This window comes from Pongo pygmaeus, chromosome 20, assembly GCF_028885625.2.
Source record: "Pongo pygmaeus isolate AG05252 chromosome 20, NHGRI_mPonPyg2-v2.0_pri, whole genome shotgun sequence".
Lineage (NCBI taxonomy): Eukaryota > Metazoa > Chordata > Mammalia > Primates > Hominidae > Pongo > Pongo pygmaeus.
The window spans coordinates 54016164-54035513 of NC_072393.2; the positions used below are offsets into that span (position 1 = coordinate 54016164).

Sequence of the window (19350 nt, forward strand, 5' to 3'; positions counted from 1 at the left end):
TTTCCTCTAACTACCCAATTTGAGCGTGCAGTAAGCTTCCTGACTGACACATTAACCTCAACCAAACCCCCTACACTAGCCAGACGTCTTCCAACATTTCTCTGGTCACCTCACTCTCCACTCTCTTCAATGACCATGATGCACCTACCCCACTATACCCATCCCTCTCATTGTCACAAGATTACTTTTCCTACTACTTTCCTGATAAAATACAATAAAAAACCTCTCTCACATATGAATCCCCTCAAATCTACAAATCTGCTTATATCCTCACGCACTCATGTTTTCTTATACCTTGTAACAATGGAAGACCTGTTTCTACCGAAGGTGACTCCACTTCCTCCTCCTGGGATCATCCCATCTCTTCCTTTTTTCTCTGGGCCTTCTATCAGATATTTCCTCTCTACTATTCTTTGTTATTTTCTTTCATTTTTTTTTCCCTTTTGAGATGAGGTCTTGCTATGTTGCCCAGGCTAGTCTCGAACTCGAGGGCTCAAGCAATCCTTCTGCCTCTGCCTCCCAAAGTGCTGGGATTACAGGCGTCAGCCACTGCTCCTGGCCTCTATAATCAAATTGGATTGTATCCAGATTCTGCTTACCGAACAATGCTCTGTGGCTTCTCTTTGGACTTAGCCAGCTCTCAAGTGCTGGCTTGCCAACTGCCTGGCTCCCAGGGCACTCACCATGGACCAGCCCCAGTGGCTTTCCCTCACTTTGTACAATGCACCCAGCTTTGTTGCCCTTGTTCGTGTGGTTCATATCTGACCCTTTTTAAACCTCACTCTGATACTTTATCTCCACACCTGTATTCCTACCTCAGGTATCACCTCAGTTATCACTTTTTTTTTCTGTTTTAGAAATATTCTTTATTAAGGTAATGCATTTTTTTTTTTTTTTTTTTTTTGAGACGGAGTCTCCCTCTGTCACCCAGGCTGGAGTGCAGTGGCGCAATCTCGGCTCACTGCAAGCTCCGCCTCCCGGGTTCACGCCATTCTCCTGCCTCAGCCTCCTGAGGAGCTGGGACTACAGGTGCCCGCCACCACGCCCGGCTAATTTTTTGTATTTTTAGAAGAGACGGGGTTTCACCATGTTAGCCAGGACGGTCTCGATCTCCTGACCTCGTGATCCGCCCGCCTCGACCTCCCAAAGTGCTGGGATTACAGGCGTGAGCCACCGTGCCCGGCCAAGGTAATGCATTTTTAATACACGTTATTTTTTAGAGCAGTTTTAAGTCACGGAAAAATTGAGTAGTAGGTATAAAAATTTCCATGTACACATAGCCACCGTGTTATCAATATCCTCCACCAGAGTGGAACATTTGTTACAATTGATGAATCTACATTGACACATCACTATCACCCAAAATCCATAAGCTTATTTTACTTCATTTATTTTATTTTAGAGGTGGGTCTCTCTTTCATCACAACTCACTGCAACCTTGAACTCTTGAACTCGGGTGATCCTCCTGCCTCAGCTTCCTAAGTAGCTGAGACTACAAGTGTGTGCCACCATGCCTAGTTACATTTTTAAATTTTTTCTTTTGTAGAAATGGGGTCTTGCTATGTTGGTCCAGACTGGTCTTGAACTCCTGGCCTCAAGCAGTCCTTCCTTTTTGGCCTCCCGAAGAGCTGGGATTATGGGCATAAGCCACCATGCCTACCCCATAGACTTGATTTTTAAAAGGGACTAATTTTACACAGTTAGCAATTAAAGTGCTGAGGCTAAACTACAGATTTCCATATTAAAACCCCATAATCCTTAATCAAAAACCTCTAGTTATTTATAATTAGATCACCTTCAACTCACATCCCAGAAAAAAAAAAAAGAAAACCCTCTCTAATGAGAAAGGGTTCTCCTCTGCCAACAAAAACTATAGGTTCTTTCCAAGGAGAATGATTAAACGTCTTCATCCCCCTCCCCTGGTAAATCTCACCATCATTCACAGTATTTCCAAATTCGGTCCTTGTTAAAATTTTTGGTCAGTGAACACCATTTTCTCCCAAATGCTTCCCCATGATCAGTACACTCCCAGTAGATCAAGCGTCTGTACCAGAAGGGAAACACACAGCTTGCAAAATCTGCAGAGGAGGAAGAGGAAGAAGCAGAGTAAGAAACCTTTCTAATTTGCACCCACCTCCACCACACCATGCACACACATGCACACATATGCACACACGTGCATGCACGTGAACAAATGTGCCCACATACAAATGCACACTCACACAGACATACATGTATGCACACTCGTGTGCTCACACACACATGCGCAAATACACACTTTTGCTTCCTATTCAGTATCATCTGCTCTGCCCTATTTCACCAAAGGCACATGGGAACAATATTGGTGGGGGATTCAGATCCCATATTACTTTGATGTTCTACTAAAAAGATTCTTTTCAAAATAATGTGGTTGAAATGCTCATAACATATCTATGGTGCAATGTGATTTTTATATCGTCAGAAATTGAACATCCTTTATTTTCACAATTTAATCGGCTATGGATTCTATTTTCAGAACCCTCTTGTGTTTCACCTCAGATCCCAGCCTCAGAGACCAAGATTACTGCTCTGAGGTATTTAGAGGCAGGACACTCACCTTCTGCACTGCAAAACTTCCAGTATCCTTCGTAGGTCTTGTTTAACGAGCACCACTTGTGTCTTGCTTTGGACTTGATGCAGTCATAGTATGTTCCATTTTTATAGTGGAATGGAAAGACACACTCCCCATCTAGAGAAAACAAAATTCTTCCTCTGTTTCTGGGTGTGTTAGGAGAGAGGTTATCAAGCGACTGTCTTCCTAGGAGCTGTTGCCCTTTGAAATCAGAGTCATTGGCTGTGGCTGTAGTAAATGTTATTGCGCCACTCAATAGCAGAGCTTTGGCTCTCTAATGACAAAGGTCTTTTGTTTTATATTCCTGCCCCTGCCCTACTTTTTTTCCAGGGTATAAACAGTCTCAAAATTTTGCTTAGCATTTGCCCCAGTTTCAGAAAGCTCTCCTAAGCGTAGAAACATAAATGTGGGAGTTTGTCTACCAAACAATTCTTCCCTGCTGCCCCTGGATCTCTTATTTTTACCTCCTTCCATCATCTCTCTTTCTCTCCCTCTCCCATACAACTATACATGAGTGTATGTGTGTCACCTGGGTATATCTATGTTGTATGGTTTTATATATATACTTATACATGTTATATGGTTTTATATATATACTTATATATGTTATATGGTTTTGTATATATGCTGTATGGTTTATATATATATATATATATAGTTATATGTGCATACACACATACAGGCACACATACATAATTTTTTGCTACCCTTCAAAATGAATCATATTTTATACTTGAGTTTCCAACTTAACACATCACAGAAATATTCTTAAAGTGATCGTGTAGCTCTAACTTCTTCATGGTTCACTGCAGCCTTATCCTCCTGGGCTCAAGCAATCCTCCCACCTCAACCTCTGGAGTAGCTGGGACTGCAGGTGCGTGCTACCATGCTCAGCTAATTTTTAAATTTTTTGTAGAGATGAGATCTCACTATATTGGCCAGGATGGTCTCAAACTCCTGAGCTCAAGCATCCTCCTGCCTGAGCTTCCAAAAATGTTGGGATTGCAGGCGTGAGCCACTGAGTCCAGCCTTAACTTCTTTCTAATGCTGATTCATGTTCTGTGATACAGATTCACCACAATTTATTTGGTATTTCCACATTCAGATTTTTCCTACTGTAAATACAGCTGTAGTAAACATTTCACATATTTAAGTCCTTATGTATTAAAGTATTTGTTTCTATAGAATCCCCAAAGCAAGGTTACAAGGACAAAGTGTATATACAATTTTAACATTGATGAATATTGCTTTGTCAAAGGAAAATGGCAATTAGTCTTTCCCACCAATTGTGCTCCTTTACCTGAATTTTCATTAGCACGAAGCATTTACACACTTTAAAAATGTTTACCTGTATTACAGAAGATTTCTGCCTTGCTTTAAAAGATCTGCTGGTCCTTAGGCCATACATATATTTTCCATTTTCTTCTTAAATTAAACAATTTTGTTCCTTTTACATTTAAAATTTGATTAAGCTAGAATTTAGTCTTGTATATGATGCCAAAGGGCAATGCAACTTTCTTTTCTTTCAAACATATTTAGTAATGACGGATTGATGATGAAATAAATCACCTGTACATTTAAACAATCATGTTTAAAACCATGGATTATTCTAATATATCCTGGGATCCATTCTACATTTTCTATAAAGTTTCTTGAAATTATTAGAGAGGTAAGGAAGCATGGTGGTAAAATGAGCAGGCTCTGGAGCCAGCAAGCATCACAAAATATTTCTTCTTTTCTTCTCTCCTCTTCCTCCTCCTCCTTCTTCTTCTTCCTTCCTCCCTACTCCTCCTCCTCCTCTTCCTTCTATTTTTCTAGGCTGATTCCATGTTGTTTATATTACAATATTTTAGTATGTCTGCATATCTGATGAGACAAAATATTTCTCTACTACAGCACTTTGTTCATATTTCTAATTATTATTGGATGTTTTTTCTATATAAATTTTAAAATCTATTATTTCCTGTTAGATTGGCAGAAATTAAAGAGTAGACACATTTATTGCTGATGAAAGTTCAGAGTGACTTCTATACCTCTGTTGTCTTTATCTGTTTACGAGGCACTTATGTTACATTTTATATAAGGAGAAAAAATGATTTTTTTTTACTGGAAAAACATTACTGAGTTCCCCACTTTTACAAAATTAAAAGAAAATATATATTAATAATCAAAGTTTTCTAATCAACTTACCTTTAACTTCTGGAAAATGAGTTATAGTTTCTGAAAAATAAAATTTAGAGCTGACATTTATTTCACTATTATTAGGCTTTAAAATGGGCTCTTACGTAAAATAAAATTAAATAAAAATGTTAGTTTGGGAAAAAGTGATATTGTTATGGCATTATGTTTTCCATTCAAGAACATGGCATTGGCTCTTTTTCAAAACGTATTTTTTTGCTCTTCAATATGATTTTCTTATTTATTCTATATAAATCCTACACATTTCTCACTAATTTAATTCCAAAGTGCTTTTTTTTTGGTCACTGATGTTAAAAAGAATGTTTCCCATTTCCATCAATGTCCAGTTGTTTCTTACCAGTATAGAGAAAAACTATTGACTGTTGTATGTTTATCTTGTATCCAGCCACATAGCCATATTACTTTATTAAAACTAATAATTTTTATTCATGTTCTTAGGGATTTAAAGTATACAATCATAAAATAATTTTGCCTGTTATTTTATATAGATTTTTCCTTTTTACAATATCACTTATGTTAGAACCTAAAATAGTGTTAATGTAACACCCCTGTGCTTTCCTAGTTTTAATTGGAATGACACTTAGATTAAGAATGTTTATTTCAGCATTATTAATATTAGATTAAAAAATAATAATCAATTAAAAAATATTAATCCCTGAGGGAATTTTAAAATGAAATTGGCTTTATAATATCAAGTAGGCATTAATAAAGATGAGTATATAAATAGATATGGAAAAATTTGTACTTCATTTTTAGGTGGCAAAAGGCATTTTCTATTTCATTCTTTTCCATAATACTTGATTTTTGCTAAAAATCACATTATGAATTTACATGTAATGACATGTTTAATCATCCAAAAATAAAATTAACAGTAAAATTGTGATTTATCTTTTCTTCTTTTTTTTTTTTTTTGAGACGGAGTCTCACTCTGTCACCCAGGCTGGAGTGCAGTGGCGTGATCTCGGCTCACTGCAAGCTCTGCCTCCCGGGTTCACGCCATTCTCCTGCCTCAGCCTTCCGAGTAGGTGGGACTACAGGTGCCTGCCACCACGCCCAGCTAATTTTTTGTAGTTTTTTAGTAGAGGCGGGGTTTCACCGTGTTAGCCAGGATGGTCTCCATCTCCTGACCTCATGATCCCCCCGCCTTGGCCTCCCAAAGTGCTAGGACTCTTCTTCTTTTTTCTTAACATTTTTAACATGAAATTTACTTTATATATAAGTACATAAAATAGTAATCTTTAATGAAAAATATGATTTCTTACCAGGAAAGGGAATATTCAGTGGTTTCACATTTTATTGTAAAAATTTGAAAAGAAAACGCTCATAAAAGTTTTTTGATCAACTCACCCACAGTTGATGATAATTCATCTGAAAGACACAATTTTGAACAAATATTTATGTCACTTTAAAATAAAAGAAATGAAAAGATTTCACCAATTTCTATTCTAGTAAGAATAATACTATTTTGAAAGTTAGGCATCAAAGTTCAATAGAGCTTATTTTTAGCAGTGTGATTGTGGGTGATTTCTTACTTTCCTTTTGCTTTAATTGTATTTTTCAAATATTATTAAACGATAGGAATGATTAAAATTATTCTTAAAAACAAAAAATTCAGCAGGCAAAGGAAATGATTTACTGTCACTTTTTTTTTTTTATAAAATAAACCACTTCATCATAGGTTTCTGATATGGAACACTATAGGCTTTTATTTCTGTCACCACTTCTCACTCAATACCTGAATTCTACTATTAGACATTCATGTCTTTGGAGTTGCCACTTTCAAAATGGAAACCTCTTCCTCTACGAGGGAAAAATAAGAATGATACCTCTGAGGTATGTAGGAAATGCAAATAAATGCTCTGAACATCTTCTCTATCCTGGGCACTATATTTTATTTAACTTATCAGAACAATTTTGTGAGGCAGGCATTGTTTCCATCATCTTAGAGACAAAGTTCAGAAATGTTAAGTTCCATTAAATTAAAAAAGTTAAGCATATGGCAATTCAATTCGAATCCCCCCGGAGGAGTTGGTTCAGTAGGAAGTAACGGCCCAAACCCTGGCACAACCACTTACCAACCATCTGCCCTCAGTTTACTCTGCTGTAAAATGGAGAGAGGACATTAGGATGTCAAGTCCTCCCCAGTTTGAATATCCTAATATTCTTGGAATGAAGGAAACTGCCTGATAGCTTTACTTTTTTTTTCTTAAAGCAGCATTTTTCAACCATTGTTCCTTCATGAGCCATTACACCTGTAATATTTACCTCCCCCTCCTTAGAACTTGAATTTTTTGTTTTGTTACTTTTGCATGGTTCCTGATGAAGTGATTTTATGCAAAGGCTATTTGATTTAAAACTAGCATGTGTTTAGTTAAATATTACGTAACTGTTACAAAGTCCATTTAATTGAGGCTTTAAGAACTGTCATAACTTTAGGATGAAATATAACATAGAATGAATTGTAGAATAAATATAGAGTGAAAAATTTGATTTTTTCCCAAATAGCCCATAATAGATGATGCTTAATAACCATTAAAATGATGTCAGATAGAAAACCACAATTTACCAACAAGTAAATTTACAAATGTCATATTTGTTTAAGAGAACATACACATACTATAATGTAATTTGCAGATATCTCTTATATTAAAGCATTAGAACTCAACATAATCTGTGTTCATAACTAGTTCATCAAATTTGTAGATTATACTTAAAAGAGCAATGACTTAATTTTTTTATTTTTTGAAAAGATTTTTGCAAAAGCAATGATTTTAATTCTGAATTTGTTGTGTATATTTCATTTATTACTGACTGTTTTGCTATTTGCTCATGTTTATTCATTCCACAAGTTTGTTTTTCAGCTAAATTGTCCTGGCTGCCATTGTGGCTTGAAATTAAAACGTTTTTCCTTAGGCACATATTATTTAAGAAATAGTCATAATGGACCAGCACAATGGTTCACAAGCTTTGTTGCATATTAGAATCACCAGCTGAGTTTTTAAAAACCCAGATCCCTTCCACTTCTGGGTATATATACAAAATAATTGAAAGCAGAGACTCAAACAAATATTTGTAAACCCACATTCATGGTAGCATTATTCATAATAGCCAAAAGGTGGAAAGAACCCACATGTCCGTGAGCAAATGAATAAATAAATAAAATATGATAGATATATACAATGGAGTACTATTCAGCATTAAAAAGGAACAAAATTTGAATAGATGCCACCACATGGATGCACTTTGAAAATACTAGGTTAAGTAAAATAAACCAGACACAAAAAGACAAATATTATGTGATTCTACTTATATGAGGTAACTAGAATAGTCAAATACATAGAGACAAAAAGCAGAATGGTTGTTGTTAGGAGCTGGAGGGAGGGAGGAATGGGGAGTTATTATTTAATGGGTGCAGAGTTTCAGGTTGGGACAATGAAAAGGCTCTGGAGATAGATTGCACAATTTGAATGCATTAAATGCCACTGAACTGTGCACTGGTTCCAGTATATAGGGAAGATCTCATGATGAAGGGATCTGCATTTATTCAGCCAGTCCCTCAACCCACTCAGGTAGACAACAAATATGGATTGAATGCCTACTATGTGCCCAACATAGTGCTAGGTTCTGGGCTACCCAAAAAGGGAGTGGCTGAAATGGTAGACTCTGGACTACATAAACTATGAGATTCAGGTGGGAATCCAAGATCAATGGACTCATCAGGAGTTACGCTTGTCTTTCTCTGAAATATGGGGATTATAATTGTTTCTACTTCCTGGATTTGTTGGGTTCATTCAGTATGCATTCCATAGTGAAACTATTAGGAAATGGATTTTGGTTCTGAGGATCATCATAGGCCTGATCTCATGAATGGGGAGATACAGACAAACGAGTCCAACATAGCCTGTCTGCTAAGCACTGTGATCTTAGAACAGGTATCACCAGGTAAGCATCAGAATGCAACATCATCATATCATAAACGTAGTGCACCATCCTCGGTGCTATAAAATTATGAGTCCCCACTCAAACGTCTCACTCTGATTAACACCAGAAATTCTGCCCTCCACCTGGTGGATCATTTGTTGTGAATGTTGGGATGTTATGTTTCAAAAAATACCTTGCAAGTACAATGCAATTGCAAAGCAAGTGGACTGCAAAATGAAGCCGCTCACTTTGTGAAAGATGCAAGAATGTATGAATTTAATGATGGTGATACAAAAAAGTTAAAAAGAGCACATATTGTGACTCCATAAGGGCTTTGAAGAGAATTTTTTGTTGTTGTTGTTGTTGACATGGAGCCTCACTCTGTCACCCAGGCTGGAGTGCAGTGGCACGATCTCGGCTCACTGCAACCTCTGCCTCCTGGGTTCCAGCGAGTCTTCTGCCTCTGCCTCCCAAGTAGCTGGGACTACAGGTGTACACCACTACACCTGGCTAATTCTTGTATTTTTAGTAAAGACAGGGTTTTGCCATGTTGGCCAGGCTGGTCCCAAACTCCTGACCTCAGGTGATCCACCCGCCTCGGCCTCCCAAAGTGCTGGGATTACAGGTGTGAGCCACTGTGCCTGGCTTGAAGAAAAAAACATATATATGACGTATATTATATATAAAATACATATACGACGTATATTATATATAAAATACATATACGACCTATATTATATATAAAATACATATCCGACGTATATTATATATAAAATACATATAGGACGTATATTATATATAAAATAGATATAATACGTGTATTATATATAAAATAGATATAATACGTGTATTATATATAAAATAGATATAATACGTGTATTATATATAAAATAGATATAATACGTGTATTATATATAAAATAGATATAATACGTGTATTATATATAAAATACATATAATACGTGTATTATATATAAAATACATATAATACGTGTATTATATATAAAATACATATAATACGTGTATTATATATAAAATATAAATATATAATATATATATTTAATTTCAAAGGATTTTAAGAAGGACCCCTAAAAATTAATATAGTCCGAGGATTAGTCTTAGAATACTTATACAAAACTGGCTTTCTTTATGACCCTTTGAGGAAAGCGTAGAATGGAAGAAGACAAAGCTATGCACTGGAAAATCATAACAATTTTGTCAGGAAAGTCCTGCATCCCTATTCTTTTCATTCTCAAGAATTCACCTTTGGTCATAATTCAAGCTAAATTCTGTTACAATATATAAGGTTTTAAAAATACCCTTATCTGAAATAAAAATGAGTCTCACTTTTTCAGATAAATCCAAATCGAAATTGTTTTATGCAGCCATAACAAAGAACAAAATCATGTCCTTTTTAGCAACATGGATGCAGCTGGAGGCCATTAGCCAAGCAAATTAATGCAGAAGCAGAAAACCAAATACCACATGTTCTCACTTATAAGTGGGAACTAAACATTGGGTGCACAGGGACACAAATATGGGAACAATAGACACTGGGGATTACAAAAGTAGGGAGGTAAGGAGGGGACCCAGGTTTGAAAACTACCTATTGATGGCCGGGCGCAGTGGCTCACGCCTGTAATCCCAGCACTTTGGGAGGTTGAGGTGATGGATCATGAGGTCAGGAGTTCAAGACCAGCCTGGCCAACATGGTGAAATCCCGTCTCTACTAAAAATACAAAAATTAGCCAGGCGTGGTGGTGTGTGCCTGTAATCCCAGCTACTCGGGAGGCTGAGGCAGGAGAATCACTTGAACCTGGGAGGTGGAGGTTGCAGTGAGCTGAGATCACACCACTGCACTCCAGCCTGGGCAATACAAGACTCTGTCTCAAAAAAAAAAGAAAAAAGAAAAAAAGAAAACTACCTACTGGGCACTACGTTCATTATTTGGGTGATGGCTTCAATTGAATCCCAAACCTCACCATTTATGCAACATACTCATGTAACAAATCTGCACATGTACCCCCTGCATCTAAAATAAAATTTTTTAAAAGAAAAATCTTTTGAAAGAAGCCAGAGGGGGAAAAAATACCTTACCTACAGAGAAGCAAAGATAAGAATTATATCCAACTTCTCTCCAGAAACCATGCAGATAAGAATGAAGCATTTAGAGTGTTGAGAGAAAAAAAATCTTCAATCTAGAATTCTGCACCCTGCAAAATTATTCTTCAGAAGTGAAGGAGAAAGAAAGACAAAGATTCTCCGACAAACAAACATTGAGGAAATTTGCTACCAGAAAACCTGCCTTGAAAGAAATGTTAAAAGTTCTTCAGAGATATAGAGGAAGCACATTAGAAAAAGAGTAAGTGGGCCCAGCGTGGTGGTTCACACCTGTAATCCCAGCACTTTGGGAGGCCGAGGCGGGCAGATCACCTGAGGTCAGGAGTTCGAGACCAGCCTGGCCAACATGGTGAAACCCCGTCTCTACTAAAAATACAAAAATTAGCCGGGCATGGTGGTGTGTACCTGTAATCCCAGCTACTCAGGAGGCTGAGGCAGGAGAATCGCTTGAACCTGGGACGTGGAGGTTGCAGTGAGCTGAGATCACACCACCACACGCCAGCCTGAGTGACAGGGCAAGACTTTGTCTAGAAAAAAAAAAGGAAAAGAATAAGTGAATGTAAATAAAATGAAAGCATGGGAAATGTGTTCAGGAGCTTATGAAGTCCCCCGAACCTGATCACTTTTCCAGAGGATGAGTAGTGAATTTCAGCATCTTCAACAGCAGGTATTGGCATTCTCGCAGTTGCCCACAGGAGGATATAGTTTATCAGACTTTATTCTTCCAAGCTACGGAGCCCCAGAGGAGGGAGCTTGGGGAAGCTGGTCGAACAGACTAGGGAAAAAAAGCTGCAGTCGCCTCCCTATTGTGGGGAATTGCTGTAGCCTGCTACACGGTAGTCCTACGACCCTAACTTGGCCAAGATTCTTGTTTGGGTTCAAGAGCTGGGTCAGGAGTCTTCCCAAAGTGCTGCACTTGCTGTTCCATTCTGTGTTCAGTGGAATACAGCACAAGATAGAAGTCAAAACTTACGAATCTAGAGAATGTCAGAAGGCCTGGAAGAGCACTGCTGAAGAGCAGTAACAATGGATGGGGAGGAGTTGGGGTCCTTGGGTACCAAACCACGGGAGGCTCATCTCCTAGACAGGATGAAAGCCACAGTGTGGCCTCTGTGATTGCTTCTTCCTTGATTTTGTGCTGTAGAATTTTACTGGTCAGGCATGGTGATTTACGCTTGTAATCCCAGCACTTTTGGAAGCTGAGCCAGGAGGATCGCTTGAACCCAGGAGTTTGAGACCAGCCTGGGCAACATGGCAAGATCCCATCTCTACAATAAATAAAGATACAAAAATTAGCTGGGCATGGTGACATGTGCCTGTAGTCCCAGCTACTTGGGAGGCTGAGGCAGGAGGATCACTTGAGCCTGGGAGGTCAAGACTGCAGTGAGCCATGATTGTGCCATTGCACTCCAGCCTGGGTGACAGAGTGAGACCCTATCTAAAAAAAAAAAAAAAAAGTCTAGACAAAGTACCATAGACTGTTTGGTCTAGAGCAATAGACATTTATTGTCTCACAGATCTGGAGGCCAGAAGGCCAAAATGTTAGGATTGGTTCCTTCTTAGGAGCTCAAAGGGAGAAACTTTTCCATGCCTGTCTCCTTGCTTTTGGTGGCTGCTGGCAAGCTGTGGCATTCTGTGGCTTGTGGCAGCATCACTTTAATCTCTGCTTGTGACTATGTGTGATTGTCTTCCCTGTGTGTGTCTGTTTCCTCTTCTTATAAGGATACCAGTCATTGGATTAGGGCCAACCCTTATCCATTATGACTGCATCTTAATTACGTACATCTGCAAAGACCTATTTCAAATACAGTCATATTCACAGATCTCTGGTAAACATGAATTCTGGAAGGACAGTATGCAATGCAACCCCAGACAGTGAGGATGAAGATGAAGAATTTGAGTATCACTAGACAATACAGTTTGCGGAGGCTGAAACACCTCTGTCTTGGATGCTAATTCGCCGTGTTGGTTTCTGATTAACCCCATTCTCAGAATGTCCCTAAAATTTCTATTTTATCTACTGTTCTTTGTGTAAGAACATGTACTACATGTACTTTTTTTTTTTTTTCTTTTTGAGATGGAGTCTCACTCTGTCACCCAAGTTGGAGTACAGTGGCACTATCGTAGCTCACTGCAGCCTTGACGTCCCAGGCTCGAGAGATTCTCTTGCCTCAGCCTCTCAAGTAGCTGGAACTACAGGCACACACTACCATAGCTGGCTAATTTTCAAAAGTTGCTGTAGAGACTAGGTCCCATTATGTTTCCCAGGCTGATCTCGAATTCCTGGGCTCAAGCAATCCTTGCACCTTCACCTATGCGTGGCCAGAGCATGTCTTTACTATTGATCCTGCCCTTAGGTCAAAACAACCTTGATCAAAGAATCTTTAGGCAGGGCTGGGTGTGGTGGCTCACAGCACTTTGGAAGGCGGAGGTGGGCAGATTGCTTGAGCTCAGGAGTTTGAGACCTGCCTGGGCAACTTGGAGAAATCTTATCTCTACCAAAATTACAAAAAAATTAGCTGGGCATGGTGGTGTGCTCCTGTGGTCCCAGTACTGGGAGGCTGAGTTGAAGGATTACTTCAGTCCCGGGAGGCGGAGGTTGCAGTGAGCTGAGATCACGCCACTGCACTCCAGCCTGGGTGACAGAGTGAGACCTTGTCTCAAAAACAAATAAAATAAAATAAAATAAAAAATTAAAACATCAGAAAAATTTTAAAAATTAAAAAAAGAGAAAATCCTGCCGTTTTCAGTAACATGGATGAACCTGGAGGACATTATGCTAAGTGAACCAAACCAGTCACAGAAGGACAAATATCGCACGATTCCACTTGTATGAGAAGTTTAAAGTAGTTAAACTCATTCTGTGAGTATCGACTACTAAATCCAAACCCTTATCCTGCCTCTTTAATACTGTAATAGTACTTTTGGTACTGTAATAGTAGTAATAATGACATAATGATAACAGTTCTGTTCTGAGCGTCACGCATGCTAACCCATTTAATCTTCCAGCAACCCTGGGAGGCAGCAAGAATCACGATCCTCCTGTTTCAGATGTGGGAACTCATAGACATCCAGGGCTCAAAGTGTTGCTTGAGGACACAGGCTAAGCTTGGTTGGAACCCGGAGATGCTAGAGGGAAAACTGGTCTCCTGAGCTTGCCAGGAGCAGAGTCGAGTGGGACAGAGGAGGCGAGAGGAGCCTTCAGTTCTTGGTGAGTGGGGATGTATGAGAGCTCTTAGCGATGGTTCCTCCTCATCCTCTTTAAATAATAACGGCTCTTGCAATGCACGATTCACATTTTAGCACAAACCTTTGTTGACATCAAACGATTGGTTGGTGGGCAGTCCTACCGCACCAAAGCCTGAACTGGCAAAAGTGAAAACCCCAGAGTTCTGGGTTCACGAAGCATGTCCGGGTCTACACACCTGGACAGTTCTTCCCGCAAGGGACCCCACTCCCGTGTAATCCCTTAGACAACCCATCAACTTGGAATAGTAATTACATGTTGGACATGGCAAATTCCTAGCCCTGGAACAAGATCACTGAATCAAGCCCTTTGTGAAGTCTTGCCAATTCAACTACTTTTTCTTTTTCAGGCCAGGGGTATAGCTGATATAGCACGTGCCACACACATGGTCTGTTTCCTCTTCTGTCTTCCCACTAGATCGTGCACTAGTGGGAAGAGGTGGGGGTGCATACCGCATGCTCATGAGTGGAGATGCTCATGCTATTTAGTGTCTGCATCCTGTGCATCTAGCAAACCTATCATGTCACCGTTTTTTTATTATTATTATTATTTTTTGAGATGGAGTCTTGCTCTTGTTGCCCAGGCTGGAGTGCAATGGCATGATCTCAGGTCACTGCAACCTCCGCCTCTTGGGTTCAAGTGATTCTCCTGCCTCAGCCTCCTGAGTAGCTGGGATTACAGGCACCTGCCACCATGCCCGGCTAATTTTTGTATTTTTAGTAGAGACGGGGTTTCACCATGTTGGCCAGGCTGGTCTTGAACTCCTGACTTTGTGATCCGCCCGCCTCGGCCTCCCAAAGTGCTGGGATTACAGGTGTGAGCCACCGCACCCAGTCTGTCACTGCTTCTAAAACACCAAAATGCAGTGCTCCTCTGATGAGGGTGAGGAGGAACCATAGCTGAGAGCTCTCATACATCGCCACTCATCAAGAACTGAGGACTCCCTTCTTCTCCTCTGTCCCACTTGACTGCTCCTGGCAAGCTCAGGAGTCCAGATTTCCCTCCAGCATCTCTGGGTTCCAACGAAGCTTAGCCTATGGCCTCGAGCAAGACTTTGAGCCTTAGATGTCTATGAGTTCCCACCTTCCCCTTATTTGTGATGATATCTTATTATCTGCAAGGCGGATTGCTGTGGGGACCCAGTTGTTATTGTCTGTATTGAATTCAACCAGCATCAAAAACTTGCAGTTTGCTACTCAGTAGCTCAAAAGAACTCTTAAGAGACAATACGCCGGGTGCGGTGGCTCCTCCCTATAATCCCAGCACTTTGGGGGGCTGAGGTAGGTGGGTCACCAAAGGTCAGGAGTTCAAGACCAGCCTGGCCAACATGGTGGAACCTGGTCTGTACTAAAAATACAAAAATTAGCCAGGCATGGTGGCGCGTGCCTTTAGTCCCAGCTACTTGGGAGGCTGAGGCAGGAGAATTGCTCGAATCTGGGAGGCTGAGGTTGCAGTGAGCCGAGATCACACCACTGCACTCCAGTCTGGGTGACAGAGCAATACTCCATCTCAAAAAAAAAAAAAAAAAAAAAAGAGAGAGACAATAAGTCCAGGAGGCAGATGCTTGCAAGGGAGAGAGAGGGAGATAGTGAATAGGCAACAGTCCTGCAGATAAAAAGTAGACTAGCACCACATAATTTAAAATACAGGCTAATGAGCCCGGGGCCCACGAGTTTTTATTCTCTGATTCATTATTAAGAGAAATGCTTCATCACTAAGGCTCTGAATAGCACAAGTATTATGTGGAAAAATATGACATCCATAATTCAGGAGACCAGACATTGACAGTGGAGAAGCTTTAGGATCATCTTAATTAGCCTTTTTCCACTTATTTATATTCCTTTTCATATATCTACAAACATGATGTCTGATTTAAAAAAAAAACCTGTGGCCAACTACAGTGTTATTTTTCCATAAGCATAAAATAATTCTAGTGGATAAGAAAGCAGTGGTCATAGTTACATTGGGAGTGTCTTTTTCTTTTCTATTCTTTTAAAAAAAATTAGCAAGCACAGTGGTTTTTTTTGTTTGTTTTGTTTTGTTTTTAATGCAAAGATGTCCTGAACAATACTTAAAAGAAATATCTGCAAGATCATTCTTGGTCATTCCAAAAAAATTGTTTTTGAAACTATGCTTAGTCCTCATCAAACGTGTCAGATGCATCCATAGTGAATTGCCTTCTTATTTTTCTATTTTCGCTTCATAATTGTTATAGGCAACACGACTTTGGAAAAGGAATAAAATCGACTTTATGAAAATTAGTCTCCTTTTCAAAACCTCTGCATGAGGCATTTAAAATCTCCTAGCAGGAAGGGAGGAGACACATGGTTTTCAAGTAACATGTCACTAGGATTTTCCAATTTACATTCTTAGTCTTTCATTATTTTATTAGCCAAACTTTCTTATTTTTAAAAAAATCTTTACCCATGGATTGTGTTTCTGACCTGAAAGGGAGAGTATCTTTTTCTTTCTTAAGGTACCTAAAGCAAGGGAGACTGTTGCCCTCCGTGGCGACTGGGATTTGATTACATACAGCAGGCGATGTGCAGGATTCCATCCCAGCCAGGGTCACCTGTCTCCTCACCTTCTTCTAGAACGTTGAATAGAGTGCCGACCACACCACCGACCACACCGCGAATCAGGCAGACCCAAACCAGCAGGAGCCCCATGTGCCAGGCCATGCTCCTGTCAGACACTTGTGGTTGGCCAGCTGATGTCCAAGATTTTATAGCCCCTGGAACTAACCACAACCACTTCCCCTCCCTGTCCCTCCTCTCTTTCCCTCCTCCCCACTTCTTCCTTGTCCCTCTCCTTTTTTACCTTCTCTTCCTCCTCATTCTTTTTCTCCCTTCTCCTTCTCCTCTCCTCCTCCTTCCTTTCCTCCTCCTTCTTCTTCTCTTCCTTCTCCTCCTCCTCCCCCTCCTCTTCCTCCCCTCCTCCTTTTCTTCTTTCTTCCCCTCCTCCCTGTCATCCTCCTCCTCCCTCTCCTTCCCCTCTGTCTCCCCCTCCTCCTCCTCCCCCTCTTCCTCCTCTTCCCTCCTCCTCCTCCTTCCCCTCCTCCTCCTTCCCCTCCTCTTTCTTCCCCTCCTCCTTCTCCCCCTCTTCCTCCTCTTCCCTCCTCCTCTGCCTCCACCTCTTCCTCCTTTTCCCTCCTCCTCCTTCCCCTCCTCCTCCTCCGCCTCTTCCTCCTCTTCCCTCCTCCTCCTTTCCCTCCTCCCCCTCTTCCTCCTCTTCCCTCCTCCTCCTCTTTCCACTCCTCCTCCCCCTCCTCCTCCCCCTCTTCCTCCTCTTCCCTCCTCCTCTTTCCCCTCCTCCCCCCTCCTCCCCCTCTTCCTCCTCTTCCCTCCTCTTCCTCCTTCCCCTCCTCCTCCTTTCCCTCCTTCTCCTTCCCCTCCTCCTCCTCCCCCTCTCCCTCCTCTTTCCCCTTCTCCTCCTTCCCTCCTCCTCCTTCCCCTTCTCCTCCTTCCCCTCCTCCTCCTTCCCCTCCTCCTCCTTCCCCTCCTCCTCCTCTTCCCTCCTCCTCTTCCCTCCTCCTCTTCCCTCCTCCTCTTCCCTCCTCCTCCTCTTCCCTCCTCCTCCTTCACCTCCTCCTCCTTTCCCTCCTCCTCCTTCCCCTCCTCCTCCTTCCCCTCCTCCTCCCCCTTTTCCTCCTCTTCCCCCTCATCCTCCTTCCCCTCCTCTTCCTCCCCCTTTTCCTCCTCTTCCCCTTCCTCCTCCTTCCCCTCCTCCTCCTCCTTCCCCTCCTCCTCCTTCGTCTGCTCCTCCTCCCCCTCCTCCTCCTCTTCCTCCCCTCCTCCTCTCCTTCCTCTTCCTTCTTCCTCTTCCTCTTCCTTCTTCCTCCTTCCTCCTTCCTCCCTCTCCTCCTCCTTCTTCTTCCTCCTTCCTCCTTCTCCCTTATTCCCCTCCTTCTCTCCCTCCTCCTCCTCTTCCTTCTTCACCTCCTCCCCCTCTTCCTCCCCCTCCTTTCCCTCTTTCTCCCCCTCCTCCTCCTTCCTCTCTTCCTCCTCTTCCCTCTTCCACCTCCTTCCCCGCCTCTTCTCCCTCCTCCTCCTTCCCCTCTTCCCCTTCCTCCTCTTCTTTCATCTTTCATCCCCACCTTCTCCCTCCTTCCTTGCTCTCACTCTGCTCCAAAGTTAAGCTATCTGCCTTGCATAGGAAGAAATATAGAAAAAGAAATACTTAAAATAACAGACAGGGAAGATGCAAGCTGAGGAATTTCATGTCGTTTCCACGAAGAGAAGCATCAGGGAGCCCATGAGCAGTCACAGGTTTCCGGTATCTGAGATTTTCCTGGTCTTTGTCAGCCAGGGCTCAAGAATCCCCTGGAGAGGCCCAGGGAGGCTTCTTGGAAAAGCAGGTTTGCTTCCCTAATATAAGCACCGTTGTTGATGCTCCACAAACCTTCAGTGTGGGCCACTGTTCTCTGGAGGCCCTTGGTGATTAACCTAATGGGCTGCAGATGGCTTTGAAGTTCTGAGGAACAAGCGGTGCAGCATTATGGACACCTACATTTCCAACTATGAAATAAATAAATCAATAAAAATATTAAAAAAGAGAAATCAGATTAATCATGAATTCTGAAGCGCAGCGTGTTCTTAGTTACTTTTCCTTTTTTTTTTTTTTTTTTGTTTTGAGACAGAATTTTGCTCTTGTTGCCTAGGCTGTAGTGCAATGGTGCAATCTTGGCTCACTGCAACCTCTGCCTCCCAGGTTCAAGCGATTCTCCTGCCTCACCCTCCTGAGTAAATGGGATTACAGAAGGCTGCCACCACGTCTGGCTAATTTTTGTATTTTAAGTAGAGACAGGGTTTCACCATGTTGGTCAGGCTGGTCTCAAACAAGGTGATCCACCCGCCTTGGCCTCCCAAGGTGCTGGGATTACAGGCGTGAGCCACCGCGCCCGGCCCTTAGTTACTAGTCTTAGAAGAGGGGCTGGGCACAGTGGCTCACGTCTGCAATCCCAGTGCTTTGGGAGGTTAAGGTAGGGGGATCGTTTGCAACCAGGAGTTTGAGACCAGCCTGGGAAACATAATGAGACCCCCATCTCTACAAAAAAAAAGAAAATTGACGAATTTAGCCGAGCATGGTGGCATGTGCCTGTTGTCCCAGCACTTTGGGAGGTTGAGGTAGGAGGATTTTTGAGCCCAGGAGTTTGAGGCTGCCGTGAGCTATCATTGCACCACTGCACTCTAGCCTGGGCAACAGAGTGAGACCCTGTCTCAGAAAAAAATTGTGGAAAACGGGCTATCTTT

The 19350-nt window shown here is 41.4% G+C and overlaps 1 pseudogene; it reads right to left on the bottom strand.

Annotated features, from left to right (window-relative positions):
• LOC129020527 (binder of sperm protein homolog 1-like) overlaps positions 1-18354 on the bottom strand; it is a 38217-nt pseudogene extending 19863 nt beyond the window's left edge.
• Positions 18355-19350: the final 996 nt, after the last annotated feature.